General features: G+C 39.7%; 1 long non-coding RNA gene across 2 annotated transcripts in view; it reads left to right on the top strand.

Moving 5' to 3' along the window:
* Positions 1-272: 272 nt before the first annotated feature.
* LOC110075161 (uncharacterized) overlaps positions 273-24,342 on the top strand; it is a 48,890-nt gene continuing 24,820 nt past the window's right edge. For both annotated transcript variants that reach the window (XR_012085564.2, XR_002299917.3), the window contains exon 1: positions 273-967. This is a non-coding gene — a long non-coding RNA (uncharacterized LOC110075161). The remainder of the gene's footprint in view (positions 968-24,342) is intronic.

Raw genomic sequence — 24,342 nt, 5'->3', positions numbered from 1 at the left:
TTCATAATAAAAATAACAGTAGTAGTAGTAGCAGCAGCAGCAGCAGTAGCCATAATAGCAGTAGTAATAGTAGTAGTAAAATATACTTCATAGCTTCCTTTTACCATAACACATGCACAAAGGCATTTCAATATACTTTTGCAGCAATACTTATGCAGTTGTCCAGACAAAATATGCAGGATTTGTCATCTTCTGGATGCTTCCCAACTCCTATAAGGTATATCCATCAATTGAATTGAATAAATAAATAAATGGCTGAGGATGATGGGAGTCCATGTATCCCAAATCCTGGTCTTCGTGTGTTCATTTTCTTCTGGCAATGGAATTTCCTGTGTAGATTCTATGTGATACACACATTTAACATGTGTTTAAAATAAACTTGACTGATTGATTGAAAGAAAGAAAGAAAGAAAAAGCTTCACCTGAAGTTGATTAAATCAAAGCAATTATAAGTAACAGCTTGCTCTGAAGGAAGTGAGGGGACAAACAACTGTGTAATCTATTTTTACAAGAGCTCTCCCATTTCTTCATTAACAAGTATACATAAAGGCATCCATAATTATAGCTCAAGTAGTCCATGTCAAATCAAGTTTTCTTGTAGTATATTAGGTCTTTATATTTTAAAAGCAGCTACAAGAAGGGAGATACAAGAAAAACAGAAAAGTGCTTATATTTTACCCAGCAAGCAATCTGGTGCCTGAATTGTTATTGTATAGTTTGGCAGGTCTATCAAATTAAATTTTAAATAACATGCTTGCTGTCTGTACAGCAGACCAGGCAACATATTTGAAGCATGCCTTAATTAAAGAATCTAGGCAAGCATCTCAGCTTTGTTGCTTCAGGCTTTCTTTAATGAAACAGTACAAGTGAGTGGACACTGAAATACTTCTGTGCTACTTCGGAGAAAAGAAACTATTAAGAGGAGGAGGAGACAGACAGAAATTACATGTGAGCTTCATACTTCCAGGTAACAAAATTATAACTTGGATACACAGTCTTGCGTAGTTTTGTACTAACTCATAAAGGTGGGAATTAATCCAACAGATGCCTCCCAAGGAGTATAAGATTGCACTAGAGTTTGACCCTCCCTGATAGAAATGTTTCTGAATAGAGATGGGCATGAACAGGAAAAATGAAGAATAAGGGCGGTTTGTGGCTACCCATGAACCATGAACCACCCTGAAACCTGGAAAATGAAACAGGTTCATGGTTTGTATTTTACCAGTTTGTGCCCGGGGGAGGGAAACCTAGTGCCTCCAGACCCTCTGCTGCCCATCCACCCACTTCCCCCTGCCCCCCATTACCTTCTTACCTGGTTCTACAGCTTCCTCCTCTTCATCCTCAGCTGCTGCCATCTTTAGAGACAGTGGCCTGGCTTCCCTTCTGGCAGCCAGACCAGCTGCCTCTGCGCATATGCACACCTATGAGCTGAGGAGGAAGAGGTGGCAGGACCAGGTAGGGAGGGGGAAGGGGGCAGAAGCAGCATCCATTTTGCCAAAGCAAAACGAAGTGCTGAGCAGAAAAACATTTGACACTTTGTCTGGAAGTTGAGTCATGGCAACTGGGCTTCTTTCGTGTTAGGTTGAAACATTTTGCTACTCATCCAAGTACTGTAGCTTCTTCAGTCTAAGGAGAGTTGGTAGGATATCCCTGATCTCCACATTGGTTTCACTTTCCCCTAGTCTGTTAACAGTCATCGTGGTCTTTCTGGTGTGTGTGGTCCCAATCTTTCTGGGGATGGATGAAAGGGCAGCATGATAAATAGGAGACATTTATGGCCTCCACCCCTGTTGAGTGAGGAATTTTCTGTATGCACATGTATGGCCTCTCTGTCCCCTCTCTCAAACCACCTATCATCTTGGTCATCAAATGAGTGTCCTTTGTCCTTCAAATGAAGGAATGCTGCTGATTGTGGTCCTGAGCCATTGTCCCGCCTGTGCTGGGCCATTCTCCTGTTTAGTGGCTGTTTGGTTTCTCCAATGTAGAACTCCAATTACTCCTCTTTGCATTGGGCCGCATATACTATATTGCTCCTGTTGTGTTTTGGTTTCCGATCTTTTGGGTGGATGAGTCTTTGCCTTGGTGTGTTTGTGGGTTTGAAGTGCACGGGTACAGTATGTGATGTTTACCAAAAAGTCCTTTTGAGCTTTTCAGACACACCCGCCATGTAAGGAATGACCAGGTTCTTCCATCAGCTCTGGTTCTCAGACTGTTCCATAGTCCTCATGAGTCAGGACATTGCCTTGTTAAAGGCCCGTTTTGGATATCCACAGACCTTAAGGGCTGTCCTCAGATGTCCATCTTCCTTTTTCTTGACTTCTGTGGAGGTGGAGATGTTTCTTGCTCTGTGGTTTAGCATCCTGATGACCCCCTAGTGTGTGTTGCAATGAGTGATGAGAGTCATTCCTGCTGAGAGATGTCAGAGCATTTCTTTCCTCTTTGGTGTGGTTGGATGGTGGCGGTTGAGCACTGGAAAGTGTTGCAGAAACTTTCATCCGGAGTTGTTCAGCTTCTGTCACTAATAGATTGTTATTCCAGATAGCCAATTCTGTGACTGTGATGAAGTCCACAATTGGAATTTGTTTGGGTGTGATGACAAAATTTAGGCTTTTGGCTAAGACTTCCCTCTCTGACCAAGTGAGTCCCCTGTCTGAGAGATTTTTCACTCATTTGTCCTTTATGTCCTCCACTGTGGTACCCTTGTTGTCCTTCCTGTTGAGTTCTCCTGCTGACTGTTTTCAGAAGATAGGGTAACAAATGTCCTGGTTTGCCTCTCTTTGCCTTTGAAGGGCTGGACCAGGTGTACTTTGCAGATAAAATCTAGGACTGGTTTGGGTAGTGTGGAAAGTAGTTCTTGGTGAAGGCAGTCTTCTCAGTGTTTTTAAGTGTCTATGGTGAAGTGGACCTGTCTGGTCGTTTCATTAAGCAGCTGTTTGTGCCTTCTCAAGGATCTTGTTCCCCTGTTGGCTTCTTACAGAGCCTCATGGCTCTGTAAACTGCTGTACTGCAGCCAAAACTGTGCTCACTACCCAGGGTTCAGTCCCAGGTATCAGGCTCAAGGTTGACTCGACCTTCTGTCCTTCCGAGGTCAGTAAAATGAGTACCCAGCTCACAGGGGTGGGGGGAATGTGTAGCCTGCATAATTAACTTGTAAACCACCCAGAGAGTGCTTGAAGCGCTATGGGGCAGTATATAAGCAGTACGCTTTACTTTTTGCTTTACAGTAGAATGTAGGCGTAGGGTTGTCAGGGTGAGGTTCTGTTGTCTGCATCTCAGGCTGAAGTGCAAGTGGTTCCTGTAGTCTGCCAGTTGCTATGACCCAACTTCCAGATAAATTCACCTGGATGACTGATTTGCTTTGTGTTTCTTTCCGTTTGTAGTTCAGGTTGTGCCCATCTCTAATTCTGAATTATCTTTTCACACAAAGAGCAATGGTAGTTGTGTTGACTATATGAAAAATTTCAAAGTCTTTATTAGGATAATACCATTACTAGGTCAACCCACAGAATAGTGTAGAATATTTGGAGTTCATCAGTGAAGCAAAATGGGTATGGGGAAGACAAAAAGCTGGATTTGGAAGCCATAAAATCTGCATTTTGTCACTGTTTTTAAAAAGCACTTATTTATAGAGCTTTAAGATATTACAGAATCTTTTTAATTTTTCATATGATAATGAAAGTTTATGGTGAACTTATAAACCAAAACATAAGATATAATTTCAAGTGAAAAACAAAAGGAGTTGTACACAATTCTTGGAGTTTTTAAAATCAGACCATGCTTCTGATGTCAATTATCATTATGTGTTCTATATATTTTTTAATTTAGCAGCTAGTATTTAGCAGTTTGTCAGAGTTAGAATCCAGTTGCATATTTCCAACTCTTACTATGCTATCTCTGTAGGCTACGGAAATCTATTCAGTACTACCTGCCTGAGACATCAGACATGATAAAAATTCCTGCTATCTCTCAATTGACCAATTACAAAACAAAGCATGCTAATTTACAAAATGCAGATTTAAGCAAGCCTGTGATGGAATAAGCAGATGTTTACCCTTTAAGAGTGCACTGCTTCCCAATGAGGATTCATCCTTTGTCTAGTCAGCCTTTGGCCAAACTACATAGCCAAAATCTTATTACTTATGCTCACCAATGTTATGCAACTGGAAAAATATCTCTTTGCCAAATTGCATAGCTTAGCTCACAACAGCCAATGCCTACACTAATTTCTTAACTTTCAGCAATTCACCGAAGAAATTTGTGCCAACTGTATCATGCCAATGAATGCATCTAATACAGTGTTCCTAACCTTGACTTCCCAAATGTTCGTGGACTACAACTCTCTGAAATCCTGGCCAGCAGAGCTAGTGGTGAAGATTCTTGGGTGTTTTAGTCCAAGAACATCTGGGGACCCAAGGCTGGAAACCAATAATCTAATAGGATTTTGAACATTGTTTCATAAATCACTGTTTGCAGTTGAAAGACTTCAAATTGGGAGAGATTTCAGGCATTCAGGTTCAGCTCTTCTAAGTGCTATGGCAGTTTCTGGCTCCCCATATGTCTGTCTCTGAAGTGCTGCTGGGGAGAAAAAAAACAAGTAATGCTTGATCTCCCATCATTCTGGAAATGCTTTTATCTACATTGTTGAATGGAGGTAAATGTGAACTATATGGATTTTAATTTGGTTTAGGATTCTATAAGTAGCAACACCTGGGTCTTCTGCCCTGACCATTGTAGAAAGCTGAAGCAAATGACCTTCAAGATCTCTTGCACATCATTCTTAGTGAATGCTGTTTTCTAGAGTGATAAAGACCAGATAAGGTATTTATCACTCTATCTCTTCTTCTCTTGTACAAAGGGATAAATGCCTGCTCTCTGCAATGCACATGTTTTGCAACAGTGTGTCCTGGCTTAATTTGAGGAGAAACCAGCAATATATATTATCACACTCAAAGTATTTGGGGAGTGATGAAACCCAAGTACTCTTTCTGGCCAAGATTCCCTGGTGCAGAATCATGAAACACTTTGTGGCCATAGTGATCGTGATAATGAGGAGCTGACTGATTGCAGGCAATAGCCATATGCAAGGTAATGAAAGGCAGACATCTGGATTCCCCTGTCGATGCCATGTGTCTATTTCAGTGAACAAATGAATATATTTTAGTTCACTACTCTGGCTCTGACAGCCATGTCGCTCCAAGGCAGAATTTTCAAATGTTCCTTTTCTAAAAATGAAAAAATGAAAAACACACGCAAAAAACCTGACTATGCTAGCTGCAACATTGTGAGAATTGGTGTCTGGGTTCCTTTTCAAAGCTGTGCTCCAAGGTAGCAACAATGATGGAATGCACATGGGTACCATTTGTTGTTTAGTCGTTAAGTCATGTCAGACTCTTCCTGACCCCATGGACCAGAGCATGCCAGGCCCTCCTGTCCTCCACTGCCTCCTGGAGTTTGGTCAAATTCATGTTGGAAGCTTCGATGACACTGTCCGAACATCTTATCCTCTGTCGTCCCCTTCTCCTCTTGCCCTCACACTTTCCTAACATCAGCGTCTTTTCCAGGGAGTCTTCTCTTCTCATGAGATGGCCAAAGTATTGGAGCCTCAGCTTCAGGATCTGTCCTTCCAGTGAGCACTCAGGGTTGATTTCCTTCAGAATTGATAGGTTTGTTCTCTTTGCAGTCCAGGGGACTCTCAAGAGTCTCCTCCAGAATCACAATTCAAAAGCATCATTTTTTTGGCGATCAGCCTTCTTTATGGTCCAGCTCTCACTTCCATACATCGCTACTGGAAAAAACATAGCTTTAACTATGCGGATCTTTGTCAGCAAGGTGATTTCTCTGCTTTTTAAGATGCTGTCTAGGTTTATCATCACTTTCCTCCAAAGAAGCAGGTGTATTTTAATTTTGTGGCTGCTGTCACCGTCTGCAGTGATCATGGAGCCAAAGAAGGTAAAACCTGTCATTGCCTCCATATCTTCCCCTTCTATTTGTCAGGAGGTGATGGGACCAGCGGCCATGATCTAAGGTTTTTTGTTTTAATTTTTTTGTTTTTGATTATGAGCTTGAGACCAGTTTTGCGCTCTCTTCTTTCACCCTCATTAAGAGGTTCTTTAATTCACTTTCTGCCATCAGAGTGATATTATCTGCATACCTGAGGTTATTGATATTTCCTCAGGCAATCTTAATTCTGGCTTGGGATCCAGCTTTTCACATGATATATTCTGCATATAAGTTAAATAAGCAGGGAGACAATATACAGCCTTGTCGTACTCCTTTCCCAGTTTTGAACCAATCCGTTGTTCCATATCCAGTTCTAACTATTGCTTCCTGTCACACATACAGATTTATCAGGAGATAGATAAGGTGGTCAGGCACCCCCATTTCTTTAAGAACTTGCCATAGTTTGCTGTGGTCCACACAGTCAAAGGGTTTTGCATAGTCGATGAAGCAGAAGTAGATGTTTTTCTGGAACTCTCTGGATTTCTCCATAATCCAGTGCATGTTAGCAATTTGGTCTCTAGTTCCTCTGCCCCTTCGAAATCCAGCTTGTACTTTTGGGAGTTCTCGGTCCACATACTGCTGAAGTCTACCTTGTAGGATTTTGGGCATAACCTTGGTAGTGTGTGAAATGAGTGCAATTGTACAGTAGTTAGAGCATTCTTTAGCACTGCCCTTCTTTGGGATTGGGAAGTGGACTGATCTTTTCCAATCCTCTCCTGAGTTTCTCAAACTTGCTGGCACATTGAGTGTAGTACCTTAACAGCATCAATTTTAAGATTTTTAATAGTTTAACACGAATGCCATCACCTCCACTGGCCTTGTTGTTAGCCATTCTTTATTCATTTTTATTTATTTATATATTCATTGCATTTATACCCCACCTATCTAGTCGAACAACCAGTCTAAGCGGCTTTCTAAGGCCCCACTTGACTTCACTGGCTCAAGGTCAGCAACCACACTATCTGGATTGTTCGGGTCATCCAGATCTTCCTGGTATAATTCCTCTGTGTATTCTTTCCACCTCATCTTGATGTCTTCTGCTTCTGTAAGGTCCCTACTACTATTTTTGTCCCTTTTCATGTCCATCTTTGCACAAAAGGTTTCTTTAGTATCTCCAGTTTTCTTGAACAGATCTCTGGTTTTTCCCTTCCTATTCTTTTCTTCTATTTCTTTGTGCTGTTCATTTAAGAATGCCCTCTTGTCTCTCCTTTCTATTCTTTGGAAGTCTGCATTCCATTTTCTGTAACTTTCCCTATCTCCCTTGCATTTTGTTTCCCTTCTCTTCTCTGCTATTTCTAAGGCCTCATTGGACAGCCACTTTGCTTTTTTGCATTTCCTTTTCTTTTGAATTGTTTTTGTTGCTGCCTCCTGTACAATGTTACGAGCCTCCATCCTTAGTTCTTCAGGCACTCTATCCATCAAATCTAGTTCCTTACATCTGTTCTTCACTTCCACTGTGGGATTTGGTTTAGATTATACCTGAGTAGCCCAGTGTTTTTTCCTACTCTCTTCAGTTTAAGTTTGAATTTTGCTATGAGAAGCTGATGATCAGAGTCACAATCAGCTCCAGGTCTTGTTTTTGCTGACTGTATAGAGCTTCTCCATCTTTGGCTGCAGAGAACATAATCAATCTGATTTCAGTATTGCCCATCTGGTGATTTCCATGTGTAGAGTCGCCTCTTGTGTTGTTAGAAAAGAGTGTTTGTGATGACCAGCTTGTTTTCTCGACAAAACTCTATTAGCCTTTGCCCTGCTTTGTTCTCAACTCCAAGGCCAAACTTACCTATTGTTCCTTTTATCTCTTGAATCCCTACTTTACCATTCCAATCCCCTGTAATGAGAAGTATATATTTCTTTGGTGTCAGTTCTAGAAGGAGTTGTAAATCTTCATAGAATTGGTCAATTTTAGCCTCTTCAACATTGGTGGTTGGTGCATAAACTTGGATTACTGTGATGTTGAAAGGTCTGCCTTGGATTTGTATTGACATTATTCTATCATATTTGAGATTTTATTTCAGTACAGCTTTTCCCACTCTTATGTTGACTATGAGGGCTACTCCATTTCTTCTATGGGATTCTTGCCCACAATAGTAGATATTATAATCGTCTGAATTGAATTCACCCATTCCTGTCCATTTTAGTTCACTGATGCCCAGGATGTCAATGTTTATTCTTGCCATCTCCTGTTTGACCACACCCAGCTTCCCAACGTTCATAGATCTTACATTCCAGGTTCCTATGCAGTATTTCACTTTGCAGCATCAGACTTTCCTTTCACTTCCAGGCACATCTGCAGCTGAGCATCCTTTTGGCTTTGGTCCATCTACTTCATTAGCTCTGGAACTACTTGTACTTGTCCTCCACTCTTCCTCAGTAGCATGCGGGAAACCTTCTGATCTGAGGGGCTGATCTTCCAGCATAATATCTTTCAGCCTTCTATTTCTGTTCATGGAATTTTCTTGTCAAAGATACTGGAATGGCTTGCCAGCTCCTGTTCCATGCGGATTGCGTTTAGTCAGAACTCTCCACTATGGCCGGTCCATCTTGGGCTTCCCTGCACAGCATAGCCCATAGCTTCTCCGAAATACTCAAGCCCTTTCACTGGGACAAGGCAGCAATCCATGAAGGGGATACCATACCATATGCATAATGCCTAAATAATGTGTCAGTCAAGGATATGGCCCTTAACAGCTACGGTATCCCAGTATTCTGAAGTTTGAGTGAATATGGAAAGCCATCGCAACAAACGAAACCAATGTTGTTTTTCACTGAATTACATTTAACAAATGCAGCAGGATTAGGGGATCAGGAAGGCTGGGTCCAGTGGCGGACCTACATTTTGGGGCCCAGTAACTTGAACTGTTATGGGGGCCCTTTGCAACCAGGAACAAAGTCTGGTAACCATTAGAGTTGTTCTATTACATATCACCACACATGGACTAAAGTTGCTTCTGGGGCCTCTACAAGATTAGGGGCCATGAAACTTAAGACTGATTAATTTCATAGTAGATTTGCCCCAGACTGGAGAACAACCTGATGCCAAAATAAGGAGACAGAAGAGTGAGAGACAGCAGGTAGTCATGGAGAAAAGCCAGTTGAGGAAAAGAAGATGTTGGACTATAAACAAGGCAGTCCTGAAAGCAGCATAGGTACAGTAACTTCCAATTTCCACCATTTTCTCTTTCCTGGATTGTTATTTTGCTTTTTGATCCAAGGGAATGCACAGCTTTGGTGATGACTGAAGAAGTGGCATATAAAACTAAGAAGAACTCAGCAGAATAAAAAATGTAAATATCTGGGAGTGTTCAAAGGATTATTAAAACAACTGGGTGAATACAGACTCACAAGTACTAAAAAAGAACAAAACAGCAAACCCGGGGAATACCTATGCTGAAAAGAACCCCTCCTTTGTAGTCACCTGCCAAACACCTTATTTGGCTGGACCATATGGAGAAAGACCTCAAATGGTGGCTGTAGAATCCAGGGAGGTAAGTAGGGAAGGAGATGCTTTTTTAGGTAGCCTGCCCCCATTTCCTGAGTAAAATCTCCTCTGTGGTAAAGAGAAGTGCCATGTTCTGGGCATAAGCTGTGGAGATGGAGATGTCTATTAAGACCTCACTTCAGCTCTGATCCCAGGCATGCGAGTCACTGTACTCGCAACCTTTGCAATAGAAAGATAATGATAAACATCTTTTTTTTCCCTCTCCATTCTTAGGCTTACTGAATATTATGTGCTCAGTGTTTAAAGTAATCAAAGTGCTAAGTGTTATGCTTTTGAGCTGATGTTGTATTTTAGCCTTTTTTTGCACTACAAAGAGGGTTTAATGTCCATGGTTGGCTATCAAGCATGGAAGTGTGGCTGTATGATAGAAAATAGAGGACATATAGGTCTTTGCTTTGTCTGTGCCCTTGTGTGGCCTCTCTTCACCATCCTGCCACTTCTATGTCCCGCCAGCATGAAGCCAGTTCTGAAATTACAGTGGTCGCTTTAGTGCTGCTGCAATTGTATGATGTCTTCTGGTGATTTGTTGTTAAATTACTTCAGTTGCTGGGATTCTGCCAGAGAGATCCGAGTTGTCAAGCTCCTATTGTAAAGTATCTTCATCCCCATACATTGATGTCTAGCTTGCAGCCTGCAGCTCTGCCTGTTTTTAATCCACCAATGTGATCCCAACTGTCATTGTGTTTGTACTCTTTAGAAATGGGACTGAATTAATAATCATAATAATAATAGGTTTTCCCCAAATGAGTACCTACATCAAAAGCATTAATCAAAACTCAGCTGGCTGGTTCATTTGCACACAATCTGTCTGTCATTTGTACCAGAAAAAGCAAAACAAACGTACTGTCAGTGGCGTGGTTCATTTCTCCCTAATGAGTTCTAAACTTTCTAAATTGGAGAATCCGGGAAAGTAATGGCACTCTGAGTTGGTCTGAGTAATGTTTTGACCAAAGGAAGATATATCATCCATGCGCAAATTGGTTTTACATGCCAACATTTGTCAGTTGGTGTTTTCTCACAACTCTGCCAAAGGCTAGCCTAACTTTAAAACAGGCTCAAGGCAAAGAGTGAAAACAACATTCAAGCCAAAATGTTGAACAATCTAGAGACAATAGGGAACCATTTGCAGAGATAGGAGAGAGCCTACATCAAATGCGATATACTCTGGCCTTACTATAGTTGAGCTCAGCAGAGGTAGCAAAGGAAGCATTATGACTGACTATACATAGAAATCTTTAGCCCATAGGCCTTGAGTGCAAGAGCAAATATATAATTCAAAACCGAAATGGTACAACAAAATCCAGCTGGCACAGCAGTTTGCATAAAACAATTAACAACACTTTGTCACACTCCTCCTCTGCAGGTTGCTTCTGCAGAGTCAGAAACTTCCAAAGTTGTACTAATGAATAGTATGGCAAAGTAAGGAAATGGCGTAACAATTTAGGCACTAGGGAATAATTCAGATTATGACAGATTTTTTTTTCTGATCCTGACAGCTGCTACACCCCTCTCAAGTCTTCAACTGCATTTCAATGTCTCTGACTAAGAGCCTGTACAGGAGATACCGCAGAGTGTTTAAAGCAGTGTCATGTAATTGACACTGTTTTGATTTTTTAAAAAGTTACAAGCAGCAGTAGGCTATTGTTCTAGCTAAAAAGAAACCGTGAGCTCTTTATAGCATTCACCTTGTAAATTATTTCATTCCAAGCATGTACCAAAGAACAACTGAACAAAGTATGATTTAAGATGCTTAAGAAATGTTGAGGAGCACCACTACTTCCAGAAAATTTGAATGCACATTCCATTTTTCAAAATTAAAATTGTGCAGAGTTGAAAGAATACTCATGTAGATTGGTGAAATGTATTTGTCTAAAAGGAGAGTTCTCATTTTTTACAATCCAAACTAACATAGTCAGCATGTAGATATGTACATATGCATATACAGTATTTGTGCAGCAGAAAGAAAAAGTCTACAAACCAGAGCTTGGACTTTTTGAGAATTATGAATGTATTGAAGGCTGCTAGTGTGAAGGCTCCTGAAGGTATACCATATCTGTGACCAAATGTTCATTGTAGGTACTTTAATCTAGCTTCAAATGGGTAAATTTACATGAATGAGAAAAACCTAGTTTCATTGTTCTTGGCTCTGGTAACTCCAATAACATGCTGAGGAGAATGGAAATGTCCGTTTTTTAAACTCACTAGATTTCAGGTGTCTAAGCAGTCTCTTCTAGTTGGCCACTGGATTTCAGCAGGATAGCTTGTTGGTGGCTTTTGCTGGTGCAGTAATTGCGGTGTTTAGTCTAAAGTGGTTTCTAAGAATGGAATTTGGCTCCTGATATTGCCCAACCCTGTCTTAAAATAATGAAAGCTCCCTGAGTTCGGATATACTGAGAAACATGAATGAGATGTTTCCAGTGCCCCTAGCTGAAGATGTACTAAAGGAGGAAAGCATTCGTGATTAATTTAAAGTTCCACATAAAGGACAGATTTGTATTACTAAACTCAATTGACTATGAACCAGAAGTACTGTGGATTGAAACCAGAGATATTATTGAAGAAGTATGCAAAAAGACAATTCCTTTATTTAAAAAAAGAGAGGAAAAAATAGGGATGACAGAAGAAACACTTAAAATTGTTAAGGACAGGTGAGAAGCAAAGGTGACAGAAATAGGGTCGGTACCTTGAATGCAGTTTTTCAGCAACTGTCACACGGAGACAAAGAGAACTATTACAAAAAACACTGCAAGGATATAGAGGAGAACAGAAGGGGGAAAATAAGAGATCTCTTCCAGAAGATCCAAGAAAGCAAAGGAAAATTTAAACCTAGATTAGGAATGCTGAATGACCTAATAGGAAAGCTCATTATTTGACCAGAAAATCAAGAAGGTAGAAACAATATACTGAAGAACCTGCACATCTAGAAAGTGAAGTGAAAGCTGCTCTGAAAGCACCAGGAAGAAATCACCAGTAGATAGAATACTGATAGAACTATCGGTATTCTATCTACTGAGAGCTTTGATTTTTCATGGAAGCAAAGTGATGCTCAAGGTGTTTCAATAAAGGCTTGCACCTTGTATGCAGTGAGAAATTTGTGATATTCAATCTGGAATCTGAAAAGGAAAAGACATCATCAAGGCTGTTTTGAGCTTTGATATGGGGGGTTATGAACCACAAAGTTGCTTTGAATCTAAACCAGTCTTCCAGGTTCTTTAGCCAAGAAGAATTTCTTCTGCCTGCATGTCTTTTTCCATATATTTTACTATGAATTATCAGCTACAACTATCCACAGTTTCCATTTCCTTTATATGACCAAGTTATTCTACTTTCTGCATTTTATTTTATTAATTTTTGGTCTTTATTCATTGTTCTTAGTATATTTTGCTTGGTCACTCTCTCAGCACACAAAAACCTTAGTATCCTGTAACAAATGCATATTTCAAATCCTTCTATTTTTTTCCTGATATTTTCCTACACTGTACAGTATTAAAATCCATGTTTTCATATCCAACATATATAGCACCATACAGTGAACATCCTGAAAGCCTGTTTTATTTTTATTTTTTGTTACGTATTATGTTCTTCCTCTTAAGGAAGGTTTTCCAGGTAATCTCTTCAAAGCCAGCAAAGATCAAATAAGAGTTAATAAGCAGAACATGCAATGCAGTTTAAATAACCTACATAAGCACTCAATATGTGCAACGTCTGCAAAAAAATGACTGAAAAAGACATTTGGTGAATTTGGAGAATGAGGATTCTGATTACAGAAAGAAAGAGTGGGTGTAAATGATCCCAGTATCAGCAATTAAAATGCAGATGCATCAGAGTGCTCTTAGCCACCATTTGGCTTTTCTCTCTTAATTTTATTTGAAAATAATGGACCTCTTGACCCTTCCAAGACATCAAACGATCTTCTGAATTCTTAATGGTTTTTTTCTGTCTTTTTATTCAAAACAAGTCAATTACCTAGCACACACTACACTCAGTGACAAGTGGAACAAGGAGGCATAAGAAAGAAAGAATAAAATCAAAAAGTTACAACAAAAAAAGTTGGGAAAGAAAAGACAAAAATGACATTGAGGAATAGCCTGGAGAAAACCCTTCAGCTCATGAGATCCAAATTCTGCTCAGGTTTTTTGGCATGATGTCTTTGTTACAGATTGGCAAGGTTTAGATTGTGCATTAGAAGGAAACAATGCTCAGTGATGAGTAACTTCTCAAGGCTGTGCTCTTGAGCATGCAGAAACCAGCTGGCCATAATTGTTTGGGAAACATGCCCTGTGGTGAACCTCACTAAATCGCTGGGTTCCACAAAAGGAGAATAAATAATCCACATCTCTGTCAAAGTTATGGCTGCAATGTTGGGAAAAAATTGAATACATTTATTCTAATGATCCAGTTAACCTTGGCTTATAATAGTTCAGACTTTTACTAGGAGAATTCAACCTTATCCGTCTCAACTTTGGAAAAACAATACCTCATGGAATCCACACTCATCTTTTATGAATCTGCAGTGAATTTTCAGGGGAGGGGGACTTAACAGAAATCAGATCCTTTTTTTAATAGAACATTTAAAATACAATAAAAAGTCAAAAACGATTAAAAAGCAATTAAAATATAAACTCTAAAAATTGCCATCGGACCCACAGCTGATATTATTAACTTCGACTGTTTTACTTGGGGATTAGCCAAATTCATGGAGGCAAAAGTTGTCAGTGGCTACTAGTCAAGAAGATGGATATTTACTAGCTCCAGTATCACAGGCGGTATGTACTGTATCTCGGAAGCTATTGCCAGGGAACATGTGGAAGGCCAAAGTCTCCTCAACTCTGAAACTTGTTTATGTATAAGTTGTTCAGAGTCTAAAGATGTCTCACTTCAACATCTTGTTTGTTGTTTCTGCTGAGAACCTGCTTTTCTGCCTCAAATAGTCTTTTGTCTTTAATTTGCAAGGGAATAAATCAGAGCAGTTATTGTAATGGTGCGTTAAATAATTTGGGAGCTGTCCCCTGAAAGACCTGATTGCCAACTTAGATTTTTGTAAAGAATATATACATCCACAGCATGTTCAGTCTCAAGAGGAATCTACCTCCTCTCAGACTAAATTATCCTTTAAAAGGAAGACAAGTTTAGACCCCCAAAAAAGGACTTTGGAGGCAGCTTTTTCTTCGATAGGACAAAATGACCTGTGTAGAGAGCATGCTAAGTACAAAATTAGTGATTTTCTTTTCACTTTCTATACTGTGAGTTGTCAATTCAAATTGTGGGGGGGGGGGGGAGAGAAGCAAACATTTGAATTGATTCTCCTTCTGGTGGACACCTGCTGTTTTCCAGGATCCTGGATGAACTTCTGCCACTTGATTATATTCCACCTGCTAGACCTTTACACTGAATCAACAGCTGTGTAAAGAAAAAAAACCTCCTAACTAACATTTCTTCTAAGTACTTCTCTTCCTGCTGCTATCAATTCATGTTCTGAGGTTGGGGGAGCAACACAAAACGTGTATAAATAAGGTAATAAGCATGTCCATGTTTTGTTTTTCTGATATTCCAATGAATAAAACAAAATTCAACCATATGCTTTGCTGAAATAAAATCCTTTATTCCAGGAAAGGCTAAAGCGCACAGCCACATGCTTATTTGATATGGGTGAGCAGCAGAGGATGGAGAGGGACAGAAACAATAGGTAATGGAGTGAGCCAAACTTCCCTGCATAGCACACTGTATTATTTTCCCAAACTAGAAAGAACAGGCTCCTGGTTTCAGTTCTTCAGGACCAGGTCCCATGGCCAGTATTCTATTATTGATTTTCACTGTAGAGCAGAGCCATTGATTCAATTGCCAAACAGTAAGTCAAAGCTGATATAATTCCAAGTGAGTCAGTTGGTCTGCTCTAGTTGATGCCAGCTATGGGATACAAGTCTCATTAGTAGGAGTGAGGTTAACAATAGGTCTAGATAGTTAAGTTCGGGAAGACAGTACTGTCATCCATTCCCTCCAATGTTATTTGGCATGGATCACAGCTTTCAGATTTATCTGCACAAGCCTTAGTGCTAGAGATGTTATTTAGATTGTTTGTCTGAAATACTTGATGAACCCATAAACAAACTTTATGCAGATATCCTCCATATGCTTTTGTGAAAGACCAGATCTGTGGATCCATTCACACATCTCTCCTGAATATGGGGAAGCATGACAAGCAGCCTCTGCTGTCTCATAACACAATCTCATTAACTCTTGCTGTGCAGAACTATGTGCAGGACTGTGAATACCACCACAAATGGTTAAAAATGTTTCTTGTGATATAGGAAAAGCTGGTCTTTGTACATTGGGCAGCTGTGTGTGTTCTGCCAACTAGATGATCAAGCATGCCAGGAGTTTTCTGTGATTAGAGTTCTGGTCTCTTCCTGCTACTAGACAGAACGAGGCAGTTGCCTTGGGCAGCAAATGCTGGGAATTGACAGACAGTGCTGGAGGAGAGACCTCTGGGCCTGCCTTGGTTCCTTTAAGTTATTCTGCTGTTCTCAAGTGCAACAGAGCACATTGTCCAGTCACCAGTGCAGAAGAAACAACTGAGTGCATGTCCAATTGTTGTTTGTGCATGGAATGAGATGTTCTTCAGTACAGAAAGCAGTGTATCTTTGACTATCACCAAGTTATTTAAAGCTGTGTGAATAGTGGGTGAAAAGGATGCAAAAACAGACATACTCACCCACATGTGGAAAAGAATCTTAACTTTTTTCTAACCATTTCCTATGTATTTTCTGTTTGAGACTATGGGCCTCTACATGTCTTCTCAGAAGTAAATCTCCTTAAGTTCACTGGAGCTTCTTCTCAGACATGTCAGTGTAAGACTGCATATTGATATAGAAATAACTGTGCTCAGTAGAGTTTAGTCTCAAATATGTGGAGCCTTCATCTTCACAGAACTAAATTTATGTACATTGCATGTATATGATTTACCTAGTGGGGTGTAGTGGATAGAGGGATGGATTGGAACTCGGGAGGCCTGAGTTTGAATCCCTGCTCACCCATAAAAACTCACTGGGGGTGTGGAACTGATATTATACATATCTCACATGCCCTGAAAACCCTCTTTGGGTCACTGTAAATCATTTCTGACTTGACAGCACATAACAACATGCATGCATGCATGCATGCAGGCATGTATGTATGTATGTATGTATGTATGTATGTATGTATGTATGTATGTATGTATGTATGTATGTATGTATGTTATTCAGACTTTTTATATCCTGTTTTCTCAAAGTTAAAGCTGTCTTCTCATTGAAATCACCACAAATTCTACTTTTTTCTGCCTTAATATAACCAGATTATGCTAAGGCCATTTTCTGCCACAAAGAGTTAAACATAACAGCTAGATGCTTTCCTAAAGAATAGCATGCCCCTGAGAAGAAATATGACTGACATCATTTCAATGTTAACAAATAAAGCTGGTTGACTTTATGTTGACTTTAACCACTGACCTGCTTTTTATGAGTCTTTTCCTTTGCCTCCTTGTTTTCCTCTGTCGTTGGATTTGGTTCCAGAAACTGACAAATGGTTGAACAAGCTTTTCCTCTCTTTCCTTTATCCAAGTAAATGCCCACATTTCATAAAACATGTAAGGAGAAAAGGTCAAAAATAGAGTAAACCAAGAACCAAATAAATGCTAGCATTTTTGCCATCAGCAATCTGTCAGCTTGGGAAAACATTTTTGTAAGGGATTTGTTCTTCAGAGTCTAGCTGCGTTCTGCACATATTATCTTTAAATATGTTTGACAAGTGTATGCCGAAGTTGAATTAATATTAACCAGGTTTTTTTGTTACAAACCTCTGAATGTTTCCTCAGAATTTAGTCCCACATTATCCATTGCAATATAGATGGGCAACTTGTGGCCCTCCAGATGATGTTGGGGTGCAACTTCAAACTTTCCTCACTATTGGCTATGTCTCTCAGGCTTGATGGGCAGTCCCAGGCTAAAACTAGCTGAAAGACCAGACATTGACCACTCTTGCAGTACAATTTGCTCCCTGTCAGATGTAAAATAGATTGTAGCTGTTTCTAAAACACTTCTAAGTACAGTGGTGCCTCGCTTAACGACAATAATCCATTCCAGGAAAATCGCCATTAAGCGAAAACATCATAAAGCGAAAATGCATTCCAATGGGGTAAAAACTCACCATCCAGCGAAGATCCTCCATACGGCAGCCATTTTGCTGCCTGTATAGCGAGGAATCCATCCCTAGAAAACAGCGGGGGGCCATTTTGAAAGCCGGTGGCCATTTTGAAGCCACCAATCAGCTGTTTAAAAAACATCATTTTGTGAAGAATCGGTTCCCGAAGCAGGGAACCGATCATCGCAAAGCGAAATTCCCCCATTTAGACCATCGAAAAAGATCATCGTAAAGCGGATTTGTCGTAATGCAGGGCAATCGTTAAGTGAGGCACCACTGTAGTTGAAAATGTTTCAGGGGACTTTAACAAGAATGGGTATTCACTGCAATTAACACATGAGAGCCGTTCATTATAGCAGCCAGGGAGCACCTCCTCCTGACATCTGGGGATGTGAGGCCCACCCAGGTTTGTGAGATACCCTCTCTTCCACAATAGAATTTTCCCAGAGGCACATACTTCAGGAACCAGACTTAAAAATAAAGCCCAGGTTTATTTCCAATGACCCATGCTCAAATAAAACATGCTGAATACAAGAAAAGTATATTAAAAATGGCACGTATCATAGCTATATTTCCAGGCAGTTTTCATGTTCTGTCAGTAACAATGACTGTCCTGCAAGGAGAAAATTGGCATGTTATTGATTGGTTTCGTTAGAAGAAGTAACTACAGAGGCATCATTAAGGCTTCATTGTTATACTAGTTATATTTTGCTTCCTAAGCATTCAAGCAAGTGCAGTGGGAAGAATTTCTGGCCTCAGCACGTCACTGAGACAGATGACAGGTAGACTTCTGGCATGTTACAAAGGTAGGTTTGATGATTCTTTTTAGAAACATAATTCAAAAACCAACCCAGAAATATGCAGAACAGAGAGGGTATAATGTTATATTGCTTATTTTGGGATTCTGTTCCCACCCACCCACCTTCTCAAATGTTCCTTGCTGAAGGAGAGGATGATTTTGCTCATTTTTATGTCTTGCTTCCACCATGACATTTCTGCTTCATCTATAATGGTGTTTCCTGCCTAATGGACCATCTCTGTCTCATAGTGTGAGACTTATGAGGAAGACTAACCAATTCATGCATACTGTCTATGTATAGACATGAAGAGTTATTCAATTTTTTTAACAGAAGACTATGCAATAAAATATGTTCAACACATCATATATTATAATAGGATTTTGTTATTTGAATGCCAGAGGCTTTGAGCCTTTTTGTTAGTTACCCTTTCTTCTCCCTGAATAAACCCTTCTCCACTACCAGATACCACATCAAACTTAACAAACATGAAACAGATGAGTTTTCCTTTCATCTTATGAATCACATTGCCTCAAGTATAGTCCATAGCTCCTTCATGCCTTACACACTGACTGCAACCCATCATTTGAAGGACTGTACACAAATTTCATATTCACATGTTCCTTCCTCTCTTTTCCTCTTCCTTTCACACATGTGACACAGCTGATGACTTCCTGCTTTAATCAAGCTATAGTTGGATGCAACATACATACCAGACCACAGCATGAAGGGTTCCTCCAAATCAGGACTGAAAGCAAGGAACAATTCATGGTTTTCAACTCTTGTATGGAAGAAACATTTCAATTACAATTTACTGATTTAGGCATAACAACAAACTATAGATTCCTAAGACATACTCTCTATTGTTTCTCCTCTTCTTTCTAAATATGTGTGGACTTGGGAGGCAGACTGAAAAAGATCTCCCACAGTCAGTCACAACATGCTGGTAGAATGCAGTGTCTCAACTATAAGGCCCAAGCCTTACGAAATAAATGGAGTTGCCTTCTCCAGTTCACACAAGAACCATGCTTACCATATGCATGGTCATGTGAAGCTTCCATGTCAGTGTGGCCTTCCATATCATTTTTATAGCATTTAGATAATGGCCATCAGTGAGAGATATTTTCAGTATTCTTTATATTGTTACTATTATACTACTACTACTACTACTATAACTGAAGGAAATTATTATTATTTATTATTTAAACATGTGGACACGCCCTGCCATTTGTAGTGAAAATTGGTTTTGGTTTTCGTAATTGTGGCTAACATACCAACATAATTTTTAAAAAACTTATTGAGCACTGTCTTTGTTAGCATACCTAACACCATGTTCCTTGGTGTCTAATTAAAGGCCAGCAGACAGAAATGAATAGACTATGTGGGGAATGAAGGGAATTTTCATAGGTTGCATCGTATCTACACACAGAATGCTCCCTTTTCACTCGATGACAGTGATATACATCCACCATATGGTGTGAAACCTACTTAGCTAAGGAGAGGCCATTAAAAGCGTCCATTGCTGGGCTAAAAGGAGCTTGTGGCAGTGGTGCAATTTCAAGAAATTGCAGGGTGAAGAGGAAGCTTTGGGTAGAGTTTCCTCTGCTTTTAGAAGTGCTACCAGATTGTAAAAGATATCATCTCCTATATTTAGCTCAAGGGCAACTGACCATGAAAAAAGGATGAAAACAGCCATTTTTCTTCTCCTATGCTCTGTACAAGGTTCTGAGGTAATTTTTACTCCACTTCTTGTTGTCCCTTCTCCTGACATTAAGATGAAGGAAAGCCAGGAGGTATATGCCATCTTTAAGAAAACTGTTTGCATTTTATCTTATTTTTTACTTCCTGTGTTGAGTTTAAATTTGAACAAGGAGTGCCAGTGGTCTGTTTTGGAGCATGTAAACTATTCACAGAATGGCTGTGAGCACATTCATTAATGTTTGTTAATCTAAACAGAGCACTTCCCCTTTCAGCTATTTGTATTTGGACACGGATACTTGGCTAGATAAATATAAGCTCATATCTCAGTTGTGAAAGATACATGCAGGTGTAAGAGATGTCTGATATGTGCAATACCTTCATTATCACAAAAATGTTACAAGCCAAGTGGGCTTTCAGACATGAGATTTTGATCTCCCTATTTAGCTGAAGCAAATACCACTTTCTTGATCCATGTTAATTCTGTTCCAGAACTTTACAATGTTTTATCAGTACACTATAGCTTGTCTTTTTCTAGTGTACGATGAGTGGCAACTTCAGTGGGTCTAGGGGACAAATTTCTGCTGCTCATTTTCCCCATCTCTTGACAGTCCACTTTTTCCTCATCCCAGTACTATACCAATAAGATGTTTCCAAGTGTTGCTTACATTTGGGCAAAAGTCAGCTGGACCATCCTGGAGTGCCATACAAGAATGAGAAATAAGCAGAGGATGAAAGATAACCAGTGATGAACTGTGATTCAGCAGCATAAAAATAACCACCTATGGCTAAAAATATTGCCATTATTTGGAGTGTCAGTGTCTTTTATATAAAAAGAAGGAGACAGTCTTCAGGATGTCCTTCCTTTATAACTGTTTGTTCTTCAGTCTTATTTATTGTTATATTTTCTAGTTTACATCTTGTCCATTTCTGCTGCCTTGAGTGTTTAGCTGTATAGTTCTTCTATATATAAAATATATTTTATATTTGCAGGTTGGGTATGGTGTAGTTGTGTTCTCAATGTTTATTTCACTGTTGGATACTGCTCAGAGTCATGCACTGGAGTTGTAAAATCTATCAACCACAAAGCTGAAAATAGCTTAAAACACATTATTTTAAGTGTGCATGTGTTGGGGTGGGAGGAGAGAACAGTGATGCCTAAAGACACAACACATCTAACAACAGCAAGACAATTTGTTTACGACGATAAATAAAATTCACGGCAGAGACACTGATGTGAGAAGTGTTCAATTGAATGCACAAAATATGGATACCTGGAAGTGTTAAAATGCTGTTAAGAATGATGAGGTAACTTTTCATCTGATATCCAGCCTAAGGATAATCTAAGCTGTCATGCAGCTTGTTTAACATCCTTTTCAAAAAGAGTAGTAGAAAGAAAATGAAATGAAGCCAAAGCAATCTTTCCATTTTCTATATTACTAAACTGTTTATTAACAATACTAACAAACAAATGAGAAATATGCTGGTTTAACTGGAATCTAATATTGCTTGTATTTTAGAAGTATGTTTTCATGCATACAGTACTCTGATGCAACATAGAAAAACTTATACTTCTAGGCCATATTGTTTTATTCTCAATGAAGAAAAGTTGTAGTAATGTTTATAAGAACGGCCAGATTCTTTAAAAAAAATGGAGGCAAAAGTTAAAAAACAGAATAAAGGTGAAAGGAGGAGGAGCAGGAGAAAAAAGTCAGAAAAGAAGTAAAAAGCTAAAATATCAAGTAATTGATTTTTATGAGGTTGCCAAGACAACAGCATCCCATTCTTTTAGATTTTGGAGCCAAATCTTTGTGATGACACAGAGAAACCAAAGGTAATGATGGAAATGGGCTACTTCTGGGCCAGATGATTCAGGAAATGAGGACAAGGGGGATCTGGGTAAATAGCTCCAGAGTCCAGGAAAAAAAACATGCTAACCATGTTAATACAGCAGCACAAAACCAGGAGAAAATATGAACCAACCTTTCATAATCAGACAGGCAGCAAAATATGCAACATAGCTGCAGTAGTTGTCAGAACTCCTGGGAAGAGCTGATATCTTGCACCATTTTATGTACAGCACATATGGCACAGAAGTGTTTCTAAGTCACACATACGTGGTGGGGCTTATGGAAGGCTCTCTAATAGCCCACTAGTAGTTTCATCCCCAGGTCATGTGCCTGAGCATGCACTTTTCATCTCTTGCAAAGCTCAACCCATACACAAACCCCTTTGGGCTGAACCAGTGATCCTGGTCACTGGTTAGGAACAGTGACCAGTGACTGCCCAAACTGCAAGTATAAATCAATTTTTTCACCCTCTGATGTTCCTTTCCCTGTGATTTATTTCCCTGCCCAAAGACCTAAAGAAGCACAGCATTTCCCCAAGTCTTCAGCAGATGCCCTGAGACTGAGCAGGTCTTTTGACTTATAAACCACGACATGTTTCACCTGCTGTGTAGCACAGATCCTCATTCTTCATGTAATTCAAAGAAAATATCTGAATTACCTAAATTTTTGATTCTACTTGTAGTTTAGTTACTACTTTTTGTATATTTCATATCAAGCATATTTTCACGAACTGCCAATATTAGGGTGTGCCCCAACTTCAGGGGAAAAAAGATGTCTAAACGAGAAAAAGCATGGATATTGGTATGTTACTGGAGCAGATAAAGGGGAGTTCCAGAAGTCCTGGGTTGTGCTCAGTTCATTTGGGATGCTCCTACAAATCACTGAAGTTTGCTTTAGCTTGGGGAGGGGGGTGTTAGAAAGTGCTAAAATTTGAACAAAATAACAAAAATACTTGACAACAGTTGTAGCAAAAGAAGGAAGTGCTAATGCCGAAGAAGACTGGCAGCTGACGCCCTGATGAAAGCCAATGTCTTTCTTTTAAAACTTCATCGCTGAGCTCTATGGAGAACTCAGACCAACTTCATCAGACTTGCTGTGGCCAGGAACAGCAAGGAGATTGTGATGAATATTTAGTAGACTAGAATTTTCTTGGCTTTTTTAAAATGTAGCTGTGCTGAAGCTTCATTACACTTAGGACATAATGTGTTTTTGAATATTGGATGGATGACTGTGTTCTTGTGTGGTCTTTGAATGGGTCAAAGTAGTGCTAAAGACTTTCTCACCATTATTCCATTATTCACCATTACTCCTATTCTTTTCTTTCCTTTTCTTTTTCCAGTGCCTGCTGCTACCCTTTATTTGCAGAACTACTTTTTTCTCTTACTGGGGCTGCGTGCATATATCACAGAGTGGATGGGTGCCAAAATGTAAAGGACTCTGATTTGGGTGTGGCAACATTGGTGGGCTGAACTGAATTGATTCGGCTTTGCTGCAATTTGATCCATAAACTGTATTACATCAGAAATTGCGAACACTTTATTAACATGTATTTGAATTAATGCTTGAGACAGATGAGTGCCTTATGGGTTCAGAATCTGTTGTGCTCATGCATCTGACGTTTCATCCAGAAGTCAGGTTGTTATATACAGACAGAATACGTCCTTGCTTGGCACAGGCCCTCAGACTTGCTAAATCTTCCCTGACTTAGTCTTGTAGCTCTGAGATCATGCTAGCCTCAAAACCAGGAAGAAATCAATGTTGGTGGCAGCTGGCTCAGAACTTAGGCTGAGTGCTTACAGTCTGTTGTTCCTTGACAGGAGAAAGTGAGAGTATGCAACCAACTGCAGAGCATTTATGGGCCGAAGAACAACACAGAATGTTCATACACTTGTGCATCGCAATAAACACTTCAGCAGAGTCAGCAATTAGCAACACTGTCAGCTGCCACTTGTTGTTATGTACCATTAGGTCACCTTCAACTTATGGCAACCCTATGAATGAGAGATCTGCAAAAGGTCCTGTCTTCAATTGCCCTGCTTAACTCTTGTAAAGTCAAGCCTGGGGCTTTCTTTAGGGAGTCAGACCATCTCATATTTGGTCTTCCTTCCTGTCTTCCATCTTTCCCAACATTATTGTCTTTTCCAAAGAATCCTGTCTTCTCATGATGTGCCCAAAAGGTGCACATGTTTGTCTTTCTGGCAGTTCAGCATATCTGCAAAGCTCTCCAGCACCACCTTAGCAACAAATTTTTTTTCCTGTCAGCTATCTTCAACTGTTCGGCCTTTACACCTATACATGGTGGTCAGAAATACAAGAG

Source organism: Pogona vitticeps, chromosome 3 (assembly GCF_051106095.1).
Source record: "Pogona vitticeps strain Pit_001003342236 chromosome 3, PviZW2.1, whole genome shotgun sequence".
Lineage (NCBI taxonomy): Eukaryota > Metazoa > Chordata > Lepidosauria > Squamata > Agamidae > Pogona > Pogona vitticeps.
Note: the sequence above shows the minus strand (reverse complement) of the source record. Positions and strands in the feature narration are given on the sequence as shown.